The sequence below is a fragment of the Salmo salar genome, chromosome 07 (assembly GCF_965601325.2).
Source record: "Salmo salar chromosome 07, fSalSal1, whole genome shotgun sequence".
Lineage (NCBI taxonomy): Eukaryota > Metazoa > Chordata > Actinopteri > Salmoniformes > Salmonidae > Salmo > Salmo salar.
This window is the reverse complement of record NC_138297.1, coordinates 27,502,864-27,522,515: the sequence shown is the minus strand read 5'-3', so window position 1 is coordinate 27,522,515 and position 19,652 is coordinate 27,502,864. Positions and strand designations below refer to the sequence as shown.

The 19,652-nt window shown below is 41.9% G+C and overlaps 1 protein-coding gene and 1 pseudogene across 1 annotated transcript in view; one reads left to right on the top strand and one right to left on the bottom strand.

Annotated features, from left to right (window-relative positions):
- Positions 1-40: 40 nt before the first annotated feature.
- On the bottom strand, positions 41-4,600 carry LOC106608892 (copper chaperone for superoxide dismutase; annotated as a pseudogene).
- Positions 4,601-9,746: 5,146 nt separating this feature from the next.
- The window catches only part of gal3st3 (galactose-3-O-sulfotransferase 3), a 38,078-nt gene continuing 28,172 nt past the window's right edge, over positions 9,747-19,652 (top strand). The window contains exon 1 of the mRNA XM_014207087.3: positions 9,747-10,074. The gene's annotated coding sequence lies outside the window, so the exon portion shown is untranslated. The remainder of the gene's footprint in view (positions 10,075-19,652) is intronic.

The following is a 19,652-nucleotide window of genomic DNA, read 5'->3' as shown; positions in this document are numbered from 1 at the left end:
ACTAGAACGCCGATTCTTCACAATAACGTTTGAACAGATAGGCTATTTAAAAAATGGCTTTATTACATGTTTCGACGTAGCAAAAGTCAGTAATTTATCAATTCATATACAGGTTTCACTCAGTCCAAAGGGCAACTGGTGCCTTTTATTACAAGTCTGACTGAGAAAAGCAACCACAAAAACAAATCTCTACAACACTGGTTACAAATATTTTGATAAAATCATTGTGATATAAATCATACTACATTTCTGAGGTAAACCACAATCTCCCTTGGAGGTACTGATATTTACACAGTAGAGCACTTGAGATAAGTATCAAAATTGTAATCAAACATAGAACTACAACATCCACATTGATATTACAAAACTATTCAAATTAGTCAACTACAACAGAATAGTCAGCATGGGATGTTTTGGCTTGAAATAAGAACATACATCCTATTCCTGTTGTGTTTCTTTAGTCTGTCATGAAAGGTTCCGGTCTCGGAAGAATTCGATATGGCATCTCAATAAAAAGGAAGATTACTGCTGAACAGACAATTCTTTGATCTCTCCTCCTCCTCCTCACTCTCCTATTTAACCTCTCTCCCACTCTCCCTGTCTCTCAGTTTCAGTCAGTGTGCGACATCATCAGCGACAGCCAGTGATGTTCACCATTCAGGGTAATTTTCACTAGGCAAAAAACAGAACACATGAACGGCTAACCTGGACTTGTCCAATGAGATCTCATTTTCAGTTATTGTCGCAAAAACGTTTTGCTACATTGTGCATTAATGAATATGACCCAGGCGTCTGGCATCACAGGTGAGCGGCAGGTGTCTCTGTGATGGTCTTGCTGCGTGCGGCCCGTTCCGGCCAGCGGTTGGTCCCTCTCCTCCCATAGCGTCACCCCGTCACACGCATAGTTCTGCTTGGCATCTGGAACAGGCCAGCGGAGTGAGCGAATTATCCCACAGGCCAGTCTGTACCCAATGACCACAGAGCAATAGATACACATACATTGACAGGGTCAGCACCTGCAGAGTCTAGACAATGAAGGCAACATGACACGAGTCACACAGCAATATACACAGAATACTGTCACTAAGAGAAATTCCAAGAACCTATAGAATTATATTTTTAAATGGTCAAATACAATTCATTAACTCCAACTCTGACTTACAGTTAGTCCACCTAACCGCTATCCTCATTTCTCCTCTACCATGAGCTCACCTCTGTCCGGAGTTCCCGGTCAGTTTGGAGAGGGGGTGACCACCCCTTCCTAGGTCATCCTCCCCAGCATCCACCACCAGAGAACGACCAATCACGTCCCACACCTGCAGGAAGTGACAGAGGAGGGGCCAGTGTGGCCACTGTCAATGCCTGCATCCCAAATTGCACCGTATTCCCCATTTAGTGCACAACCTTTTCCCTGGTCAAAAGTAGTGCACTAAATGGGGAATAGGGTGCCAATTAGGACACATTCAATGTTGTTGATACAACTGACCAGTGTGCTGTGCTCAGTATTTAATTGTGGCTAAACCTGCCCTCACTCTTGAATTAACGTTCTAGATTACTAATTTACCTCCATAGTGAGTCTAGTGGTAAATTCTTTAAATTGCGCATGCCTCAAACACCATGTACTAAATGTCTACACTCTAATTACACTGTACTTGCCTGTGTAAGTACCATGTAAATAAATAGATTTTAGATCAGAAGGAGTAGGTGTGTGCATGTGTGTTACCTTTTGCTGAGGGTCCTCTAGTCTGAATGAGGCTTGGCCGTCTGGTCCGCCACAATATTCCCCAGATCACCTACATGCTGGAAGAAAACACATTTACATGGATATCACAGCCATGAATAGCATTTGACCAGTTAGAAAAGGTGAAAGGCAATAAAACATTTTTTTTTTTACCAATATCTGTCTAATCAATATCAGTCAATACCAATCCTATCATCTCTTTGAGACAGTAAAAAGTTACTTCCTGGGAGCATAACATCTCAGAAAGTACCCCAGTTTCACAAGGTAATGAAGTAGGACTATACAGTGTAGCCTACTCTGAGTGAAGGCAAGGAAACTGTACCCTGTCTGGGTCCTGCGAGGAGCCATGTTGTCTCCCATAGGGGTTATAGTGTTCTCCACAGCTGTTTGAACACACACAGAGAGAGAAACATGAGTTATCAGCTCCCATGATCCTCTGGGGCAAGCAGGTGCAACTGTGATATCATGAGCTGCAGGGATGCAATCATAAAGCGACAGATCTAGCCAATGGTTCCTTTAATTGACTTTGAGGAAACTCTGAAGAATGTAAAAAATTGGGGCAAAAGCAATGTATACAGTATAATATACTATGCTAAATAAAACCTTTGAACAACTGCAAAATCCTCAAATAATGCATTTTGGGTGGTAATATAACATTTGTGTGTGTGTGTGTGTGTGTGTGTGTGTGTGTGTGTGTGTGTGTGTGTGTGTGTGTGTGTGTGTGTGTGTGTGTGTGAAGCACACGCACGTAACCGATGTGAAATGGCTAGTTAGTTAGCGGTGGTGCGCGCTAATAGCGTTTCAATCAGTGACGTCACTCGCTCTGAGACTTGAAGTAGGGTTTCCCCTTGCGTTGCAAGGGCCGCGGCTTTTGTGGCGCGATGGGTAACAATGCTTCGTGGGTGTCAGTTGTTGATGTGTGCAAGGGTCCCTGGTTCGAGCCCGGGTTGGGGCAAAGAGAGGGACGGAACCTACACTGTTACACATACACACACACACACGTTACCTCTGGCAGTCCTGTCCTGGGAGATCTCCTAGCGTGTGGACGTGGAGGCCGTGGGCACCAGGTTCCAGACCATCAATGGTCCCGTCGATCAAACAGCGCTCCTCAGACAGCTGCAGGAACCGCACCACCCCCTGAACAGGACCACTACCAACGATCATGGCTACCGCTGCACCCAAGTCTGATACACACAGACACACAAACATTTGCATAGAGTACAGACTCACACACACACACACACATACATAAAGAGTAGACACACATTACACATATAGTAGAATATACAAATACAGATGCACATAGGCTGCCCCATACACCTGTGATTTAGGCATACTAATAACTTAAATATTGGACATTAGTCTGTTAATGTGTTCAGGCATTCTGAATTCACCAAGTAATTCATACACTCTCAGGCTGATGGCTCCCGCCATAGGCCGTGGACACATTGGGATTTTGTATTCCGAGTATTTCGGATAGAGGTAACGCTTTTTCAATGAGAGTCATCCTTTGAGGGGTGAATGACAACGGAGATTGCTGTCCAACAAAAAACGCACAAATTGTTCGTCTTTTTGCGTATACAAAAAAAGGGATGTATTTTTTGACGGGCAATGAATGCAAGTAATATACAATTTCATCCGTGTTCACATGTCCGAAAGTATGTCTACAGCCTGCGTCCTGTGGTCTCTATGAGATCCTGCACCTCACGGGATGTCAGAGATGCTACCACCAGAACCTCCTCCTTCCCCAAGTCTATCCTCACCGACCACACTCCTGTACTCAGGAATAAAGGAGAGGTGAGAAAGAGGGCATGAGGATCAGAAAAAAAAAGAGAGAAAGAAAAGGGTGAGGAACCAAAACAGTGAGAGCGGAAAGCAATGAGAACACACAGAGATGAGGAATGAAGGAAAAGAAAAGAGAGATTACTGCTGCCATGTGACCGGCTATGCTTTAGATGGCTTTTAGTGGATGAATCTTGGAATGCATGGCGGGGCCCTGTGGTTTCGTTCCAGTGTTAAGTATTTGAGCAAAAGCAAGAGCAGCCCCTGTACTGCTAACTAAATTGCAATGCACTGCACTAGGATGTAGCAGTAATAGCTAAGTAAATAATAACAACATTCATAATTTGTTCTACTGTATTACTATTGGTATGCAGCCTAGGGGCAATGCCCCTAGTTCACATTGAGTTGTGCACACTGTAGAATAAGTGTAGTTAGTAGCCTACTACACTAATCAATTATTTGAGTGGTGGAATGGACAGGTAAAAATGCACCTACCTGGCTTTCCCTCCAGTGCAGCTTGGATTGTCTCTGCACAAATATCACATGTCATCTGCACTGCAAACTCCAGCTGTACAGAACAGAGGGATTAGATACAGTACGCAGTGAACTAGGTCCTCAAAGTACAGTACAGTCTGTATGGCTATATCTCTAAATGTGAAATTAAGCTACTTTAGTTTTCCACCAATGCTGCGTTCCATATCAATTATTGACGATAGCTAAAGTAGGCCTACCATGTACGATTTATGAAGTCAAATGACTGATAGCTAGCTATTGCAAACAGTCCTGTTATTCATTTGTATAAGCGGTCTTGACTCTTTAATATAGTCATTGAATCTTAGGGCTGGTCAATAAGCAATTGTTTACATTCAGTAGCCTGACACTCAGGATCACAAAATTGACAATTTGTCGTTTGAAGAAAGCATATTAACATCCGATTGTTCAAACCTTCGTATTTCTATCTGTGTCCATGTTTGTGCTACACGCAGTTGTCTGACCTATGATAACAAAATGTAATAGATAAACTCCTACTTTCCTCCAAACACAAAAGGGGTGAAGGGCGCTGCCATCTTTACGAGGTCGGTAAACGGTATTTTGACCGTCACCGCCACCTAGTGTTAATTACAGTCACTGCATAAATTTGGTGTTTAAATGTATAACTTTTTATAATGTGAACGTGACAAGACAAGTAAATGTAATATGATGAGGGGAGTGGACTGAGAATAGGAATGTGTCCCAAATGGCACCCTATTCCCTATATACTGAAAGTAGTGCAATATATACAGTACCAGTCAAAATTTTGGACACACCTAGTCATTTAAGGGTTTTTCTTTATTTGAACTATTTTCTATATTGTAGAAGAATAGTGAAGACGGCAGAACTATGAAATAACACATATGGAATCATGTAGTAACCAAAAAAGTGTTAAACAAATCAAAATATATTTTATATTTGAGATTCTTCAAAGTAGGCCTTCCCTGTGGCTCAGTTGGTAGAGCATAGTATTTGCAACGCCAGCATGGTGTGTGCAACGCCAGGGTTGTGGGTTCACTTCCCACAGGGGGGCCAGTACAAAAAAAAAATGCATGAAATCTATGCGTTCACTACTGTAAGTTGCTCTGGATAAGAGCATCTGCCGAATGACAAAAATGTAGCCATCATTTGCCTTGATGACAGCTTTGCACACTCTTGGCATTCTCTCAACCAGCTTCATGAGGTAGTCACCTGGAATCCATTTCACTTTACAGGTGTGCCTTGTTAAAAGCTAATTTGTGGAATTTCTTAGTTTTTACATTTTTTAGAGCCAATCAGTTGTGTTTTTACATGGTAGGGGTGGTATACAGAAGATAGCCCTATTTGGTAAAAGACCAAGTCCATATAATGGCAAGAACAGCTCAAATAAGCAAAGAGAAACAACAGTCCATCATTACTTAAAGACATGACATTTTCCAGATTGACTGACCTTCAATAACTTTGAAAGTTTCTTCAAGTGCAGTCGCAAAAACCATCAAGCGCTTTGATGAAACTGTCTCTCATGAGGATAAACCAAAAATTTGACATTGTTTTTCCATTGGAATTTGGTTGTGCTTTTAGATGGTTGAAAGCATAGTGATAACACATTGGGAATTCAACAAACTTCTGGCTGTCTTTTTGAGTGGGTGAATAAAGGTTGAAATCGCATTGATCAATGTCTCAACCAATTATTACCCAAATTTCCACGTTGAAATTACGTTCTTTGTCCTGTGGGGAGGGGATCAATAAACCCATCAACTTTGGGACACACGTGACTTTAATGATGCTTTTCATGTTCCAGTTTTAATATGATCGACAGCAGAGTAGAACACACAATATAAACACAAAGGTTGCGATTGAGAGTATGTTGTACTGTACTGTCTGATGATGCAGTGACCTACCTACCTTAGTCAGATGTGCAGTGGATCTAGGGCACCCTATTCCCGATGTAGTGCACTACTTTTGACCGGGGCCCATAGGGTTCTGGTCAAAAGAAGGGCACTATTTAAGGAATAGGGAGCCAATTGGGAAGCAGCCCATAGAAGAGGATCACTTAGAAGATTGAGGTTGAGTTATTAATGATGATTGCTTTTCCTACACTGCACGTGTGGTGTATAGATGGTTGCGTCCTATGGGCCCTGGACAATAGTAGTGCACTATATAGTGAATAGGGTGCTATTTGGGACGCAAGCCATAGACCCAGGTCACCCATCTCAATCTGTGGTAGATTATTAGATTATTGTTACCCATTTCATCCTGCAGATTACAGGCCGTTAGATTCCCGGTATGTGGACTGCACCACTAAGCTGATCACTAGTGAGATTTCAGAACACCCAGGGGTCAGAGGGGATCTGGTTTGATATAGTGTCTGTGGGTTGGGGGGGGGGGCTGGATTGGAACCAGTGCTTTGATCAGATGACATGAAAATAGAGCTTCTTGGCCATGTACACCAGCGGTGCGTTTGGCGTCGAAATGAGAACGCATGAGCAGAAAATAACCTCATGCCTACTGTAAAATATCTTTGATGTTATGAGGCTATTTTGCTTCCACTGGTCCTGGGGCCCTTGTTAAGGTGAACGGCATCATGAACTTTACCCAGAACCAGGGCATTTTAGCCAAAACCCTGGTTGCTTCTGCCAGGAGGTTGAAACTTGGCTGTAAGCGCACATCAAAATCCACAAAGAAATGGTTAAAAGACCCAAAAAAATCAACATTTAGCAATGGCCATCTCAGTCTCTAGACTTGAAACCCTTTGAAAACCTGTGATTTCAATTCAAGAGGGCAGTCCATAAGCACAGATGAAGGATTTCAAGGATCTGAAAATAATCTGGATGAAGGAATGGTGTAAGATCCCTCCCAATGTGTTCTCCAATTCATAAAACATTTTAGAAAAAGGCTCAGTGCCGTTATCCTCGCAAGTTGAGGTATTGAACGGTATTGATAACAGGGGTGTCAATTATTTCTGACCAAAAAAGACAGATTGTTCTTCACTATACATGGTACTGTAGACCTGTCCTCAGCCAAATTTCTTCTCAACTCAACATACACTAGGTTAAGTGCTCCAACACTAATACTATGTTTATGACACATATGATACCAATACACCCTCGTTATACAGAGAAAGTGAACACTCTGAAAACTCCTGTTAACACATAGGCTCTCCCAAATGCCACTCTATTCTCTATATAGTGCACTACTTTTGACCAGGACCCATAGAGCTCTGGTCAAAAGTAGTGCACTATATAGGGATAGGGTGCGATTTGGGACGCAGGCATATCCACATTTCCTTTTCGGCTCTTCTGTTTTTTACCTTTGACCCCATTCACAGTTAATGGCTACTTCCTGGTGGAGGTTCTAAGGGTGTATTGTGTGCGTGTGTGTGTGTGTCACTTTAACAGGCAACGCTAGCACTCCCTCAGCCTTGCCTGGTGAACTGCTCCAGTTACTGACTGGACACCAACACACACACAGTTGATGAGAGGACGGAGAGTTGAGCTCCCTCTGTAGTGTAATCAGAGAGAGGGAAATGATGAAGGAGCAGCTTTACCATAGAAAATATGCAGGGAGTGCAAAAGGCCATAACATGCAAATTAAATCATCACAGAAGATTAAGCCCCCCCCCCCCCCCCCCCCCACACACACACACACAGCGCAAGTGCATGCACGTATGCACACACAAACACACACACACACACACACACACACACACACACAGAGCACCCATTAATCCGCCCAGGACTGAGCTAAGCAGAGAGAGAGATGGGGAGAGAGGGAGAGAGCGAGAGAGAGAGGCCTGGCTGTACGGGATACCTGATCCTGGAGAAGTGGGGTTTCTCCTCCCTCCGAGAGTCAAGCTAACAGAGACAAACACACACTCTCTCTCTCTCTGGAGTTGAAATCCAAGCAGCACTACACTAGCCCCGGCCGTAACAAGGGAGCAGCGGAGCAGGGGATGAGGGAGGAGTGGAGGAGGGGGGTGGTGGGGGGGCCAAGGAAGGCATTGTGGTGATCGATGGTGATGACAAGCCTTGTAGGAGGGAAGGAGGGAGCAGCAGGGGGCTTATCTATCCTAGATGGTGTGTGTGTGTGTGTGTGTGTGTGTGTGTGTGTGTGTGTGTGTGTGTGTGTGTGTGTGTGTGTGTGTGTGTGTGTGTGTGTGTGTGTGTGTGTGGGTGTGTGTGGGTGTGTGTGTGTATGGCGAGTGTGTGTGTGTGTGTGTGTGTGTGTGTGTGTGTGTGTGTGTGTGTGTGTGTGTGTGTGTGTGTGTGTGTGTGTGTGTGTGTTCGTGCATGTGTGTGTGTGCATGTGTGTGTGTTCGTGCATGTGTGTGTGTGTGGCGAGTGTGTGTGTGTGTGTGTTCGTGCTTGTGTGTGCGTGCGTGCGTGCGTGCGTAAGGTGAATTATTTAACTCTTCCATAGGAAGATAAGAGGGCTTTCAGTGACAGAGGGTCCCCTTGGAGGTCGCAACAATGTCACAGGACAGGGCCACACGCTGTCATTTCTTCACACTTCACAAGGTAAACATATAGAACATGTTTGCATTTGGTTCATATGTTGTTTGTCATATTCCGTAAAGTACATGGACAATGAAGGTGAAATGCTGAAGCAATTATATAAGTAGCTAGGCCAGTTATACACTTGGGGTCACGCATGATTATCATGAACCAGGTTTACATGAGCTTCTGTACAAACCATTGTTTGTCTCTGGATAAAATGCATCTATATTGCATACCAAGGCTACTTACTTACATTGTTGTCTGAAAAGAGATATATTTTTATTCCAAGTGAAGCCATTTGCCTTGCTTGTATTTTCTTATAGGAGGACAATCTTCTCATAACAAACTCGTCAGATAAATGATCTTCATTCAGTTGCTACAGCTATTGTGGAAAGTAAGATCTTTAATGTATGGTGAGTGTGATAAACAGACATATAGATATCCCAGTGTGAATTCCATAACTTTGATCAACTAAAATCATGACAACATTGAATCAAGTGACGGCCTATGTGGCCTAGCAATAATCCTGAATCACAAATGATTTTAAAAAAAGCACAATTGTCACAATCAAATAAACCAATACATTCTATGAAACAAAAAAATATATATCATAAAATGTAGGCCTACAGTCAGAAATGTCTAACATTGCTGACCAAGTAGCATTTAGGGAACAATGCCTCGTTAAACGACACTGTCTTGTCTCCTTATTGAAGAACTTGTTGATCCATGAAGTTCATTATGTTCCTCTGCTTCTTATGAACACAACCCAATGTCTTAGTAGTGCACTTCATAGGGAATAGGGGGCTATTTGGGACATAAACAGACATTATGAAGACAGTGGGTTGTGTTCATAACAAGCAGAGGAACATAATGAACTTCATGGATCAACAAATTCTTCAATAAGGAGACAAGACAGTATCGTTTAACGAGGCATTGTCTCCCTCTATTGTCCAAGCAATGGTCTATCCAGTCTACCCCGACCATATGGACACTGCAATATGGCGCCATGGGCCATCCACACCCAAACAACACTTCATCAAATCATAATAATAAAGAACGTCTTCTCTTATAATATATAATTGAGTCATTCCGCGTCATCAGCATGTGTGTGCGCTTGTGTGTGTGCTGCTCCTTCATTCCACTACTGGGGTGGGGGGGGGGGGGGGGGGGGGGGGGGGGGGCAGGGGGGCGCGCATTCGGTACGGGTATAGAAGAAAGGCATGACCGTCTCGTTTGTGCGCACGAGGGGTCTCAAAGCATTGATGACATACAGCGGGAGAGCAGCATCCGCCGGACAGAGGGGCAATCAAATGTAAAACGAACGATTCCATCCTGCAGCGTTTCCATAGCACTAGCCTCCTATACATTCCTTTTGATGTTTCTATCACGAATGAATCGATGACGAAGAAGAGTAAGAAGGAAAAGGAAGATTGGAGGAGATTCGCTTCTCTCATAACTGGGTACCGGTGACCTATTAGTCAAAAACGTCAAACGAGAATAGCCGCACCATCATCTGTCGCGTCTGTTTGTCGTGAGATGACAAAGGTGGGTGATATAGAATAGAATATCATCATAATGTTTTGTGTTTATCTGTAACAGCACCCTTTTTATTCCAATACCCGTTAATCGCTATTTCCCCAATTTTTATGACAGGATATTTATCTGGGAATTTCTGTTGGCATTGCTCCCAGTAGTCTACAATAGAATATATTATTTCATTGCTTTTCCAACGTCACCGGGCTGGTGCACCCAGCACCCCACTGCCCCGGGTCTTAATTCTTTACAACGCCTGCCGCTGCGGTGTTGTGTCAGTCACTGACCGATGATCAAGCGACGACGGTCTCGGGCATAGGCTGTTGTGACAAGTGCGTTTGTCATTTCAGCCCGTCAGTCAGTTATTCGTTCGCCGGTTCGCATTTCATCATTATTATTATCCCCTTCGGAGTTTATTTTTGTATGAATGAATTATCCCAAAATATTGACATGTGGGTTTGGATCTGGGTGCCGTGCTCATATTCTCCCGGTCTCGTCCTGTCCTGTTATTATACGGAGGACGGTAGGCTACTTTAGGAACTCAATAGATTGTGATAATCTTCAGTGCTTTCAGAAAGTATTCATACACCTTGACTTATTCCACATTTTGTTGTGTTAAAGCCTGAATTCAAAATGGATCTAAAAAAAAAATATAATGACGAAATAAAACATGTTTTTAGAATTGTTTGCGTATTTATTGAAAATCAAACAAAAACTATTTATTGAAACTCAAAAAATATCTAATTTACATACCTATTCACACCCCTTTGCTATGACATTCCAAATTTAGCTCAGTTGCATCCAAATTCCTTTGATGATCCTTTAGATGTCACTACAACAACTCGATTGGAGTCCACCTGTTGTCAATGCAATTGTTTGGACATGATTTAGAAAGAAACACACTTTTCTATATAAGGTCCCACAGTTGACAGTGCATTTCAGAGCAAAAACTATACCATGAAGTCAAAGGAACTTTCGTAGATCTCCATCGAGGCAAATCTTTTTTTGGAAGGGTATAAAACAATTTCTAGAGTGTTGAAAGTTTACAAGAGCACAGTGGTCTCCATCATTGGGAAACTACCTAGAACTACCTAGACTTTGCCTAGAGCTGGCCGTCTGACCAAACTGAGCAACTGGGCAAGAAGGACCTTGGTCAGGGAGGTGACCAAGAACCCAATGACCAATCTGACAGAACTATAGAGTTTCTTGGCTGAGATGGGAGTACCTGCCAGAAGGACAACAGTCTCTGCAACACTTCACCAATCTGGGCTTTATAGGAGAGTGGCCAAAAGGAAGCCACTCCTGAGAAAAAGGCACAAGACAGCACATCTGGAGTTTGCAAAAAGGCACGTGAAAAACTCTGAGATCATAAGGAAAAAGATTCTGTAGTCTGATGAGACAAAAATGTAACTATTTGGCATGAATGCAAAGTGCTATGTCTGGATAAAACCAGGCACAGATCATCACCTCTTAAACACCAACCCTCCCGTGAAGCATGGTGGTGGCAGCATCATGCTATGGGGATGGTTTTCAGCGGCAGGGACTGAGAGATTGGTAAGGATAGAGGGAACAATGAATGGAACCAAATACAGGCAAATCCCTGATTAGAACCTGCTTCAGAGTGCAAATGACCTTCGACTGGAGCGAAGATTTATATTCAAACAGGGCATTGACCCCAAGCATGCAGCCAAAGCGACGCTGGAATGGCTTCAGCACATGTGACAGTCTTTGTGTGGCCCAGCCAAAGCCCAGACCTGAATCCCATTAAAAATCTGTGGAAAAACTTGAAGATTGCTGTTCACTGCCGCTCCCCAACTAATTTAACGGAGCCTGAGAAAATCTGCAGGGAAGAATGGAGAAAAATCCCCAAATCCAGATGTGCAAAGCTGATACAGAAAGGTGCTTCTACTAAGTATTGTCTCAGGGGTGTGAATACTTATGTAAATGAGATATTTCTGTATTTCTGTATATTTCTGTATTTCATTTGCAAACATTTCTAAAAACATGTTTTCACTTTGTCGTTATTGGGTATTGTGTGTAGATGGGGGAGATAAAAAACAACAATTTAATCCATTTTGAATTCAGGCTGTAACACAACAAAATGTTTAATAAGTCAAGGGGTATGGATACTTTTTGAAGGCACTATCTTCCAGAAGGACCTGAAAGCCATATGATTGATTATTCTAGCCTATCCATTATATTAGATTAAATTGGTTTAACACTCTCCCCGCTTAATGAAGGCCTAATTATTTTTCATTGAAAAGAGGTTATCATTTCAGAACATGAGACGGAGAGAGATGATACAACAGGAAATAGAAAACATATTTAAGATGCATTTAGGCCTATGAATAAATGCAATGTTTTCGCAATATAATAGTATTTGCTATTTTGTTTCAGCCTAATTTCCTTTTTACCAACCTATTTGAATTAGTTTGCTATGGGTTAATTAGAATGAAACATGATATCTATCTGTTCAGTCATTCTACCACAGTGCATCTTGTTCTCACCCTATCATCTATAAGGTTAATATTAGTGTGATTGAGCTGAAAGTGCTGTCAGATTAGATATACCGAGTGTACAAAACATTTCATAAAATAGAATTACCAGGTGAATCCAGGTGAAAGCTACAGTGCCTTCAGAAAGTATTCATACCCCTTGACTTACTCCACAATTTGTTGTGTTACAGCCTGAATTCAAAATGGATTAAATAGAAAATAACTAAATCATTTTTTTCCTCACCCATCTACACACAATACCCCCATCATGACGAAGTGAAAACATGTTTCGAATTTTTAGCTAATTTATTGAAAAATGAAATACAGAAATATCTCAATTTACATAGGTTCACACCCCTGAGTCAATACAATGTAGAAGCACCTTTGGCAGCTATTACAGCTATGAGTCTTTCTGGGTAAGTCTCTAAGAGCTTTCCACACCTGGATTGTACAACATTTGATGTTTTTTATTTATTTTTTATTCTTCAAGCTTTGTCGAATTGGTTGTTGATCATTGCTAGACATCCATTTTCAGGTCATGTCATAGATTTTCAAGCAGATTTAAGTCAAAACTAACTTGGTCACTCAGGAACATTCAGTCTTCTTGGTAAGCAACACCAGTGTAGATTTGTTCTTGTGTTTTAAGGTTATTGTCCTGCTGAAAGGTGAATTCATCTCCCAGTGTCTGTTGGAAAGCAGACTGAAGCAGGTTTTCAGATAGGATTTTGCCTGTGCTTAGCTCCATTCCTTTTTTTTCAGTCCTTAACGATTACAAGCGTTCCCATAACATGATGTAGCCACCACTATGCTTGAAAATATGGAATGTGGTGCTCAGTAATGTGTTGTATAGGATTTGCCCTAAACATAACACTTTGTATTCAGGACAAAAAGTGAATTGCTTTGCCACATTTTCTGCAGTATTACTTTAGTGCCTTGCATGTGCAGGATGTATGTCACGTCTTTCTGAAGAATGGGACCAAAGCGCAGCGTGTGTATCGTTCCCCATTTTATTATAACTGTGAAACTATGCAAGACATACAAATAAACTAATGAACAAAACAAACCGTGACGAAGCGGTGCAACATACACTTACTCAAAATACAATCTCCCACATACCCAGGTGGGAAAAACAACTACTTAAGTATGATCTCCAATTAGAGACAACGATGACCAGCTGCCTGTAATTGGAGATCCCAAAAAACAACATAGAAATACAGAAACAAGAACATGACAACATAGAAAATCTAAACTAGACACAACCCCGTCACGCCCTGACCTACTCTACCATAGAAAATAAAAGCTTCTATGGTCAGGACGTGACAATGTAACTGCAATGTTGTTGATCCAGCCTCAGTTTATCCTATCAGAGCCATTAAACTCTGTAACTGTTTAAGTAAAAAAAATCATAAATAATAATAATTATGTTAAAACACTATTATTGCACACAGAATGATTCCATGCAACACATTATGTGGCTTGTTAAGCAAATTTTGACTCCAGAACTTATTTAGGCTTGCCATAACAACGGGGTTGAATACTTATTGACTAAAGACATTTCACCTTTTCATTTTTATTAATTTGTAAAACTTTCTAAAAACATAATTCCACTTTGACATTATGGGGTATTGTGTGTAGGCCAGTGACACAAAATCTCAATTAAATCAATTTAAAATTCAGGCTGTAACACAACAAAATGTGGGAAAAGGGGTGTGAATACATTCTGAAGGCACTGTATGATCCCTTATTGATGTAACTTGTTAAATCCACTTCACTCAGGGTAGATGAAGGGGAGGAGGCAGGTTAAAGAAGGATTTCTAAGCCTTAAGACAATTGAGACATGGATTGTGTATGTGTGCCATTCAGAGGGTGAATGGGCAAGACAAAAGATTTAAGTGCCTTTGAACGGGTATGGTAGTAGGTGCCAGGCGCACCGGTTTAAGTGTGTCACGCTGCTGGGGTTTTCACATTCAACAGTTTCCCATGTGTATCACGAATGGTCCACCACCCGAAGGACATCCAGCCAACTTGACACAACTGTGAGAAGCATTGGAGTCAACATGGGCCAGCATCCCTGTAGAAAGCTTTTGACACCTTGTAGAGTCCATGCCCTGACAAATTGAGGCTGTTCTGAGGGCAAAAGCAGGTGCAACTCAATATTAGCAATGCAATGCAACTCAATATTAAGCCAATGCAACTCAATATTGTTCCTAATGTTCTATACACTCAGTGTAGTTTGGCGTGAGTGAGGGATATGCTATGTAATTAGTCTAGCAGGCTACAGTGCATTTCGTTCACTACTGTAGAAGTTTGAACGTTCCTATTTTTGTGTGGTCCAGGTAGGTTTACTTCTATTGATTGGATTTATTTTTACTTAATCGTCACTTGTTTCATTATTACCCTATATTGACAATACAACTATTTCTTGGCAATCAAATTATTTAAATTGAACAAAATTGAGGTTAGTGTTTGTGTGTGTGTCACAAAAGAGTACAAACTGAGGACAAATCAAGTATATTGAGAATGTGGCACCACAGTATAGAATTAAAGAGATTCTCTGGTACTTGTGCATACTTTTTATCCAGTAGTTCTGAAAGTAGTGTTAACGAGCCAAAAGTGGTCCCCAAAAATTGCATTGCACTCTCTCGCTGTGTGTGCATGATGTGCCTCTTGCTAGATGTTAGTCAAATGGTGAGGGGCTGAAGCTCATTGGTTGAACTCAAATTGTTAGGGGGCTGGCCGAGGTGGGGGAAAATGTAGGGAAAATTCAGATAAACCCATTCATACCACTCTAATGGTATAGCAGTGTGTTCTCTTTGAGGGCGGTCCAAATGGTTAGCCAAGCAAGGGAAATTTGCAATATAAGCCCCTCAGCCCTCATTTTTAGTCGAGTTTGCGAGTGTACAATTATGTTCACTTCGGAGCCTGAAACTCCCCATAATTCAATTTGTGACGATTGCACATCCGCTAAGAAAAGTCAGCCAAAAATTAAAACCTAAACGTCAATATATGAAGTCAACATACAAGTTTAAGTAAAAACTAACGTAAATAAGTTAGAAATTGTGCTACTAATGCACATGACGGCACAAACACGTCTCGTAAAAGTAATTATGTTTTTGTTTGGTTAGCTTTTGGAAATTGTAAATATAAAAACGGTCATCCCTGTGGCTCAGTTGGTAGAGCATGGTGTTTGCAACGCCAGGGTTGTGGGTTCGATTCCCACGGGTGGCCAGTACAACAAAAAAAATACATGAAATGTATGCATTCACTACTGTAAGTTGCTCTGGATAAGAGCGTCTGCTAAATGACTAAAATGTAAAAATGTTTCCAGCTAGGCAGGCGAACGTTATTTAGCTAATTAATTTGCTAGCTATTATACAGTATACAGTAGGCGTAATAATTATTTATTTTATGTAAGTAGGCATGCAATCATAATTGACTGTAGCGCATATAAAGCACCCACAAGTGCCGGTGACTGAAAACACAATCACTGGATGAACGAGTGATGAATTTACGGGCCAGGGTGGTCCATTCCTATCCCCTCATCTCACTTCATTTGAGGGCTGAGGGGATACGGTGTGTTTGCCTTTGTCTTCCTGCCTGGACCTGTGGGAACACAATACAGAATAATGAACGCATGCTCTTGAAGTGACAATGCAGGCTTATGAATGACAGTGATAGCATCCTCCACACACACACACACACACACACACACACACACACACACACACACACACACACCCCCCCCTCTCTCTCTTTCTCTCTCCTCCCCCGGGCGTGCGCTATCTCCATGCCTGGCAGACTGTGAAAAAGGCACAATCGGGTGCGTGAGCGGTTTCCCAATAGCGATGGAACTCATGCCCCGTTTACATCGTGACAAACGTATTTTATTGCGCCATACGTCATCTTTATGCAATCTCGTTCCGTTACTGGACGGAGAGCATGGGGGAGTGTCACAATGCAAGAAAAGATGAAGGACAACCTAGTCTCTTGTCAGGGATTACATTTTTGGGGGAGATCGTAAAATATGACCTTTCATTCAAGACAGGAGAAACATATTGTTTCAGTTGATAATAAAATATGTTTTGTTTAGTTACTTTTTCCTCAACTTTTTTATATAACTTTCTAGCAAGTTAAGCTAGCATATAGAGCAGCTAGCTAGCTAAAAGCTAGTCTATACTGTAGCTTGCGACCTTCCCCTAATAATTATCATAAAAAACAAACGTCATTACCATCACAATAAACTAAAACGGGAGGCAACAGTCCTAAAGTATAATTGTTTTAAAATCCAATGTGTATTATTTTTAACATACTATTAAAATAGTACTCACTTATAGGAATGAGTAATTGTTTACAAGTTGCTAGCTATCCCATAAACCCAAACACATATTTTCATCTTCTTCAATGGTTTGGTAACTTCCTAGTCTTCGACGGACTCTGGCCGGACTGAAGAATACGTAGAGTTTGTAAAAATTGTGCTTATGATTAATGTGAATGGGGCGTCAGGCTTACAAGTGTTTTAATATTCATCTTTCCTACAACGGCCAAATATGTAACATGCGTTTCCCAAAACACCATGCAGAGAGAGCGTTCGCTATGTGCGATGATCTTACCTTAACATTATAATTATTTCGCAATACTGACGACGGATCAGTACCTAGAGAGATATTACCACCTACAGCTGCAAATATTCAATCGGCTTACTTGAATGCTTGCTTACCCAATAAAAATGCACTGAATCACAGATTTGGCATATCATTGCTCACATGTTAGGCTACACATCATAAAATACACTTGAGTGTACAAAACATTAGTAATACGAGCCAATGCTAACGAGTGTTAGAGCTATTGCTATTGTTTTGGGAAGCAGCTTAGAGATGTAATAATGCTCCTAAAAGGTTCTAACAATGAACTTAGCCTTAAGATGCTTTTTGGAAACCGGACCCAGATCAACAGGCGCAACCAACGGATAGGGTGGGGGGGTGGAGGGGGGCGAACTTGACAATGACTTGCGGGCAGTGGGTTCCAAACAACAATGACAGAAAATGTATAGCCTACAAAACATTTTTTTTTTTTAGGGGAAATTATACCACCACCTACACAGGTAGAGCCCTATCTGTGCACGTGCCTGCATACATACCAAACAAACATGGAGGTCTAACAGTGTCGGGCTCGAACCAAGGACCCTTGCACACATCAACAACTGACACCTCACGAAGCATCGTTACCCATCGCGCCACAAAAGCCACGGCCCTTGCATCGCAAGGGGGAACCCTACTTCAAGTCTCAGAGCGAGTGACGTCACCGATTGAAATGTTATTAGCGCGCACCACCGCTAACTAACTAGCCATTTCACATCGGTTACAGAGGCATGGCAATGATAGAGCAGTAGGTTAAAGCAGTGGTTTTCAAACCTCTCCTCGGGGACCCCCAGACGTTTCACAACTCTGTTGTAGCCTTGAACTAGCTCACCTGATTCACCTATTCAAAGGTTTGATGATTAATTGCCAACTTGAATCAGGTGTGTGGAATAGTTAAAGCCCAGTGCAGTCCAAAACATAATTATCCTGTGTTTTATATATATATATATATATATATATATATATATATATATGAATAATACTGTGAAAATGATGATAATGCCCTGTTTGAAAAGATCGCCCGAAATTTCAGCCTGTTTTGGTGGGATGGAGTTTAAGCCTTCCATGGTGACTTCACCATGTGGTAAATTTGTTAATAGACCATTAAGAAAGAGAGTTCCAAACCTCTCTGTCAATAGCAGAACATTTAAAGTTTTCCCCTCCCCACTCATACCTCCCAGACAGTCCTAGCTAAATTCTTGCTTGAGAAATGTCCCTTTGCTAAGTAGCTATTTTGGTGTATTTTTGACAATTTTAATTGAAAACAATTACAGTAAGGTACTTAATTGTTACCCAGAAATGATTTGATATTGAAAAAATAAAAAAATGCTGCGTTGGACCTTTAAAATACATGGGTTCCAGAAGAGAGGTTTGAAAACCCCTGGGCTAAAGAACATACAGGTCTGGTACAAGGATACGCAAGCTGCGGACTTCAATCCTGGTCCTGCATAACGTTAGGGTCCTGACCCTCATGCCACTACCTCATCTCTGTGTAGTTGGGTGGTGGGCTCAGGCTAGCCCTCATACAACTACCCCATCTCTTTCTGTAGTTGTGTGTTGTGTAGTGGTGTGTTGTGTATTTGTGTGGTGTGTATTTGTGTGGTGTGTGGTGGCTGGGCTCAGGGCAGGCCCTTCTCTATAATTGTGTGTCGTGTAGTTGTGTGTGTGTTGTAGTTATGATTAAATCCGCAGAGGGGTGTGTGTATATGAGAGAGGTGAAAACGATGAGGTAATGGAGAGGTAGTACTACAATTACGGTCCTGGAGGTTTCCCTGACCAACTTACCCTGACCAGGAAAAATTCCTGGCCAACTAGGCAATGCAAGCGTTCTCTATAGTCTGCCCTTTGCCAGTGCCCTTTGCCAGTGGCAAAGCAGATATAAAAACAGATGGGCAGGGTTTGCAGAGCCAGGGGTTGGACGTGTGTCCAGTGGGGCCGGGCTGTTCTTGGTGTGGCAAAACATTATTCTCATCTCCTTGTAGATGTACAACATCCCCATCCATGGGGACCTGGATTAAATTGACAGTCGGGAATTGACCGTTGGGGATTACTGCACGCACACACACACACACACACACACACACACACACACACACACACACACACACACACACACACACACACACACACACACACACACACACACACACACACACACAAACAATACACACATACACACAAGGAGCGTGGGTGGAATAGCAGGATGGGTGCGGTTGGCCTTGTATTGCAGGTGTGGAATTGAGATTATTTGCCCTCAATCCCTTGTCCTTCTTTTGAGCAGCTGTTGCTAAATGAACTCGATTTTCAGGCCAAATAGAATCCGATCCATCGTCATGTTCCCAAAATGTTGGAACTTGTAAGCAAGGTCGTGTTCGTCAGACAAGAATAAAGGAAAATGTTTTAAAACTGACAATTCTTATTCAACGTTTAGTTTCAGGGTAAATCCATTTCAATTCAA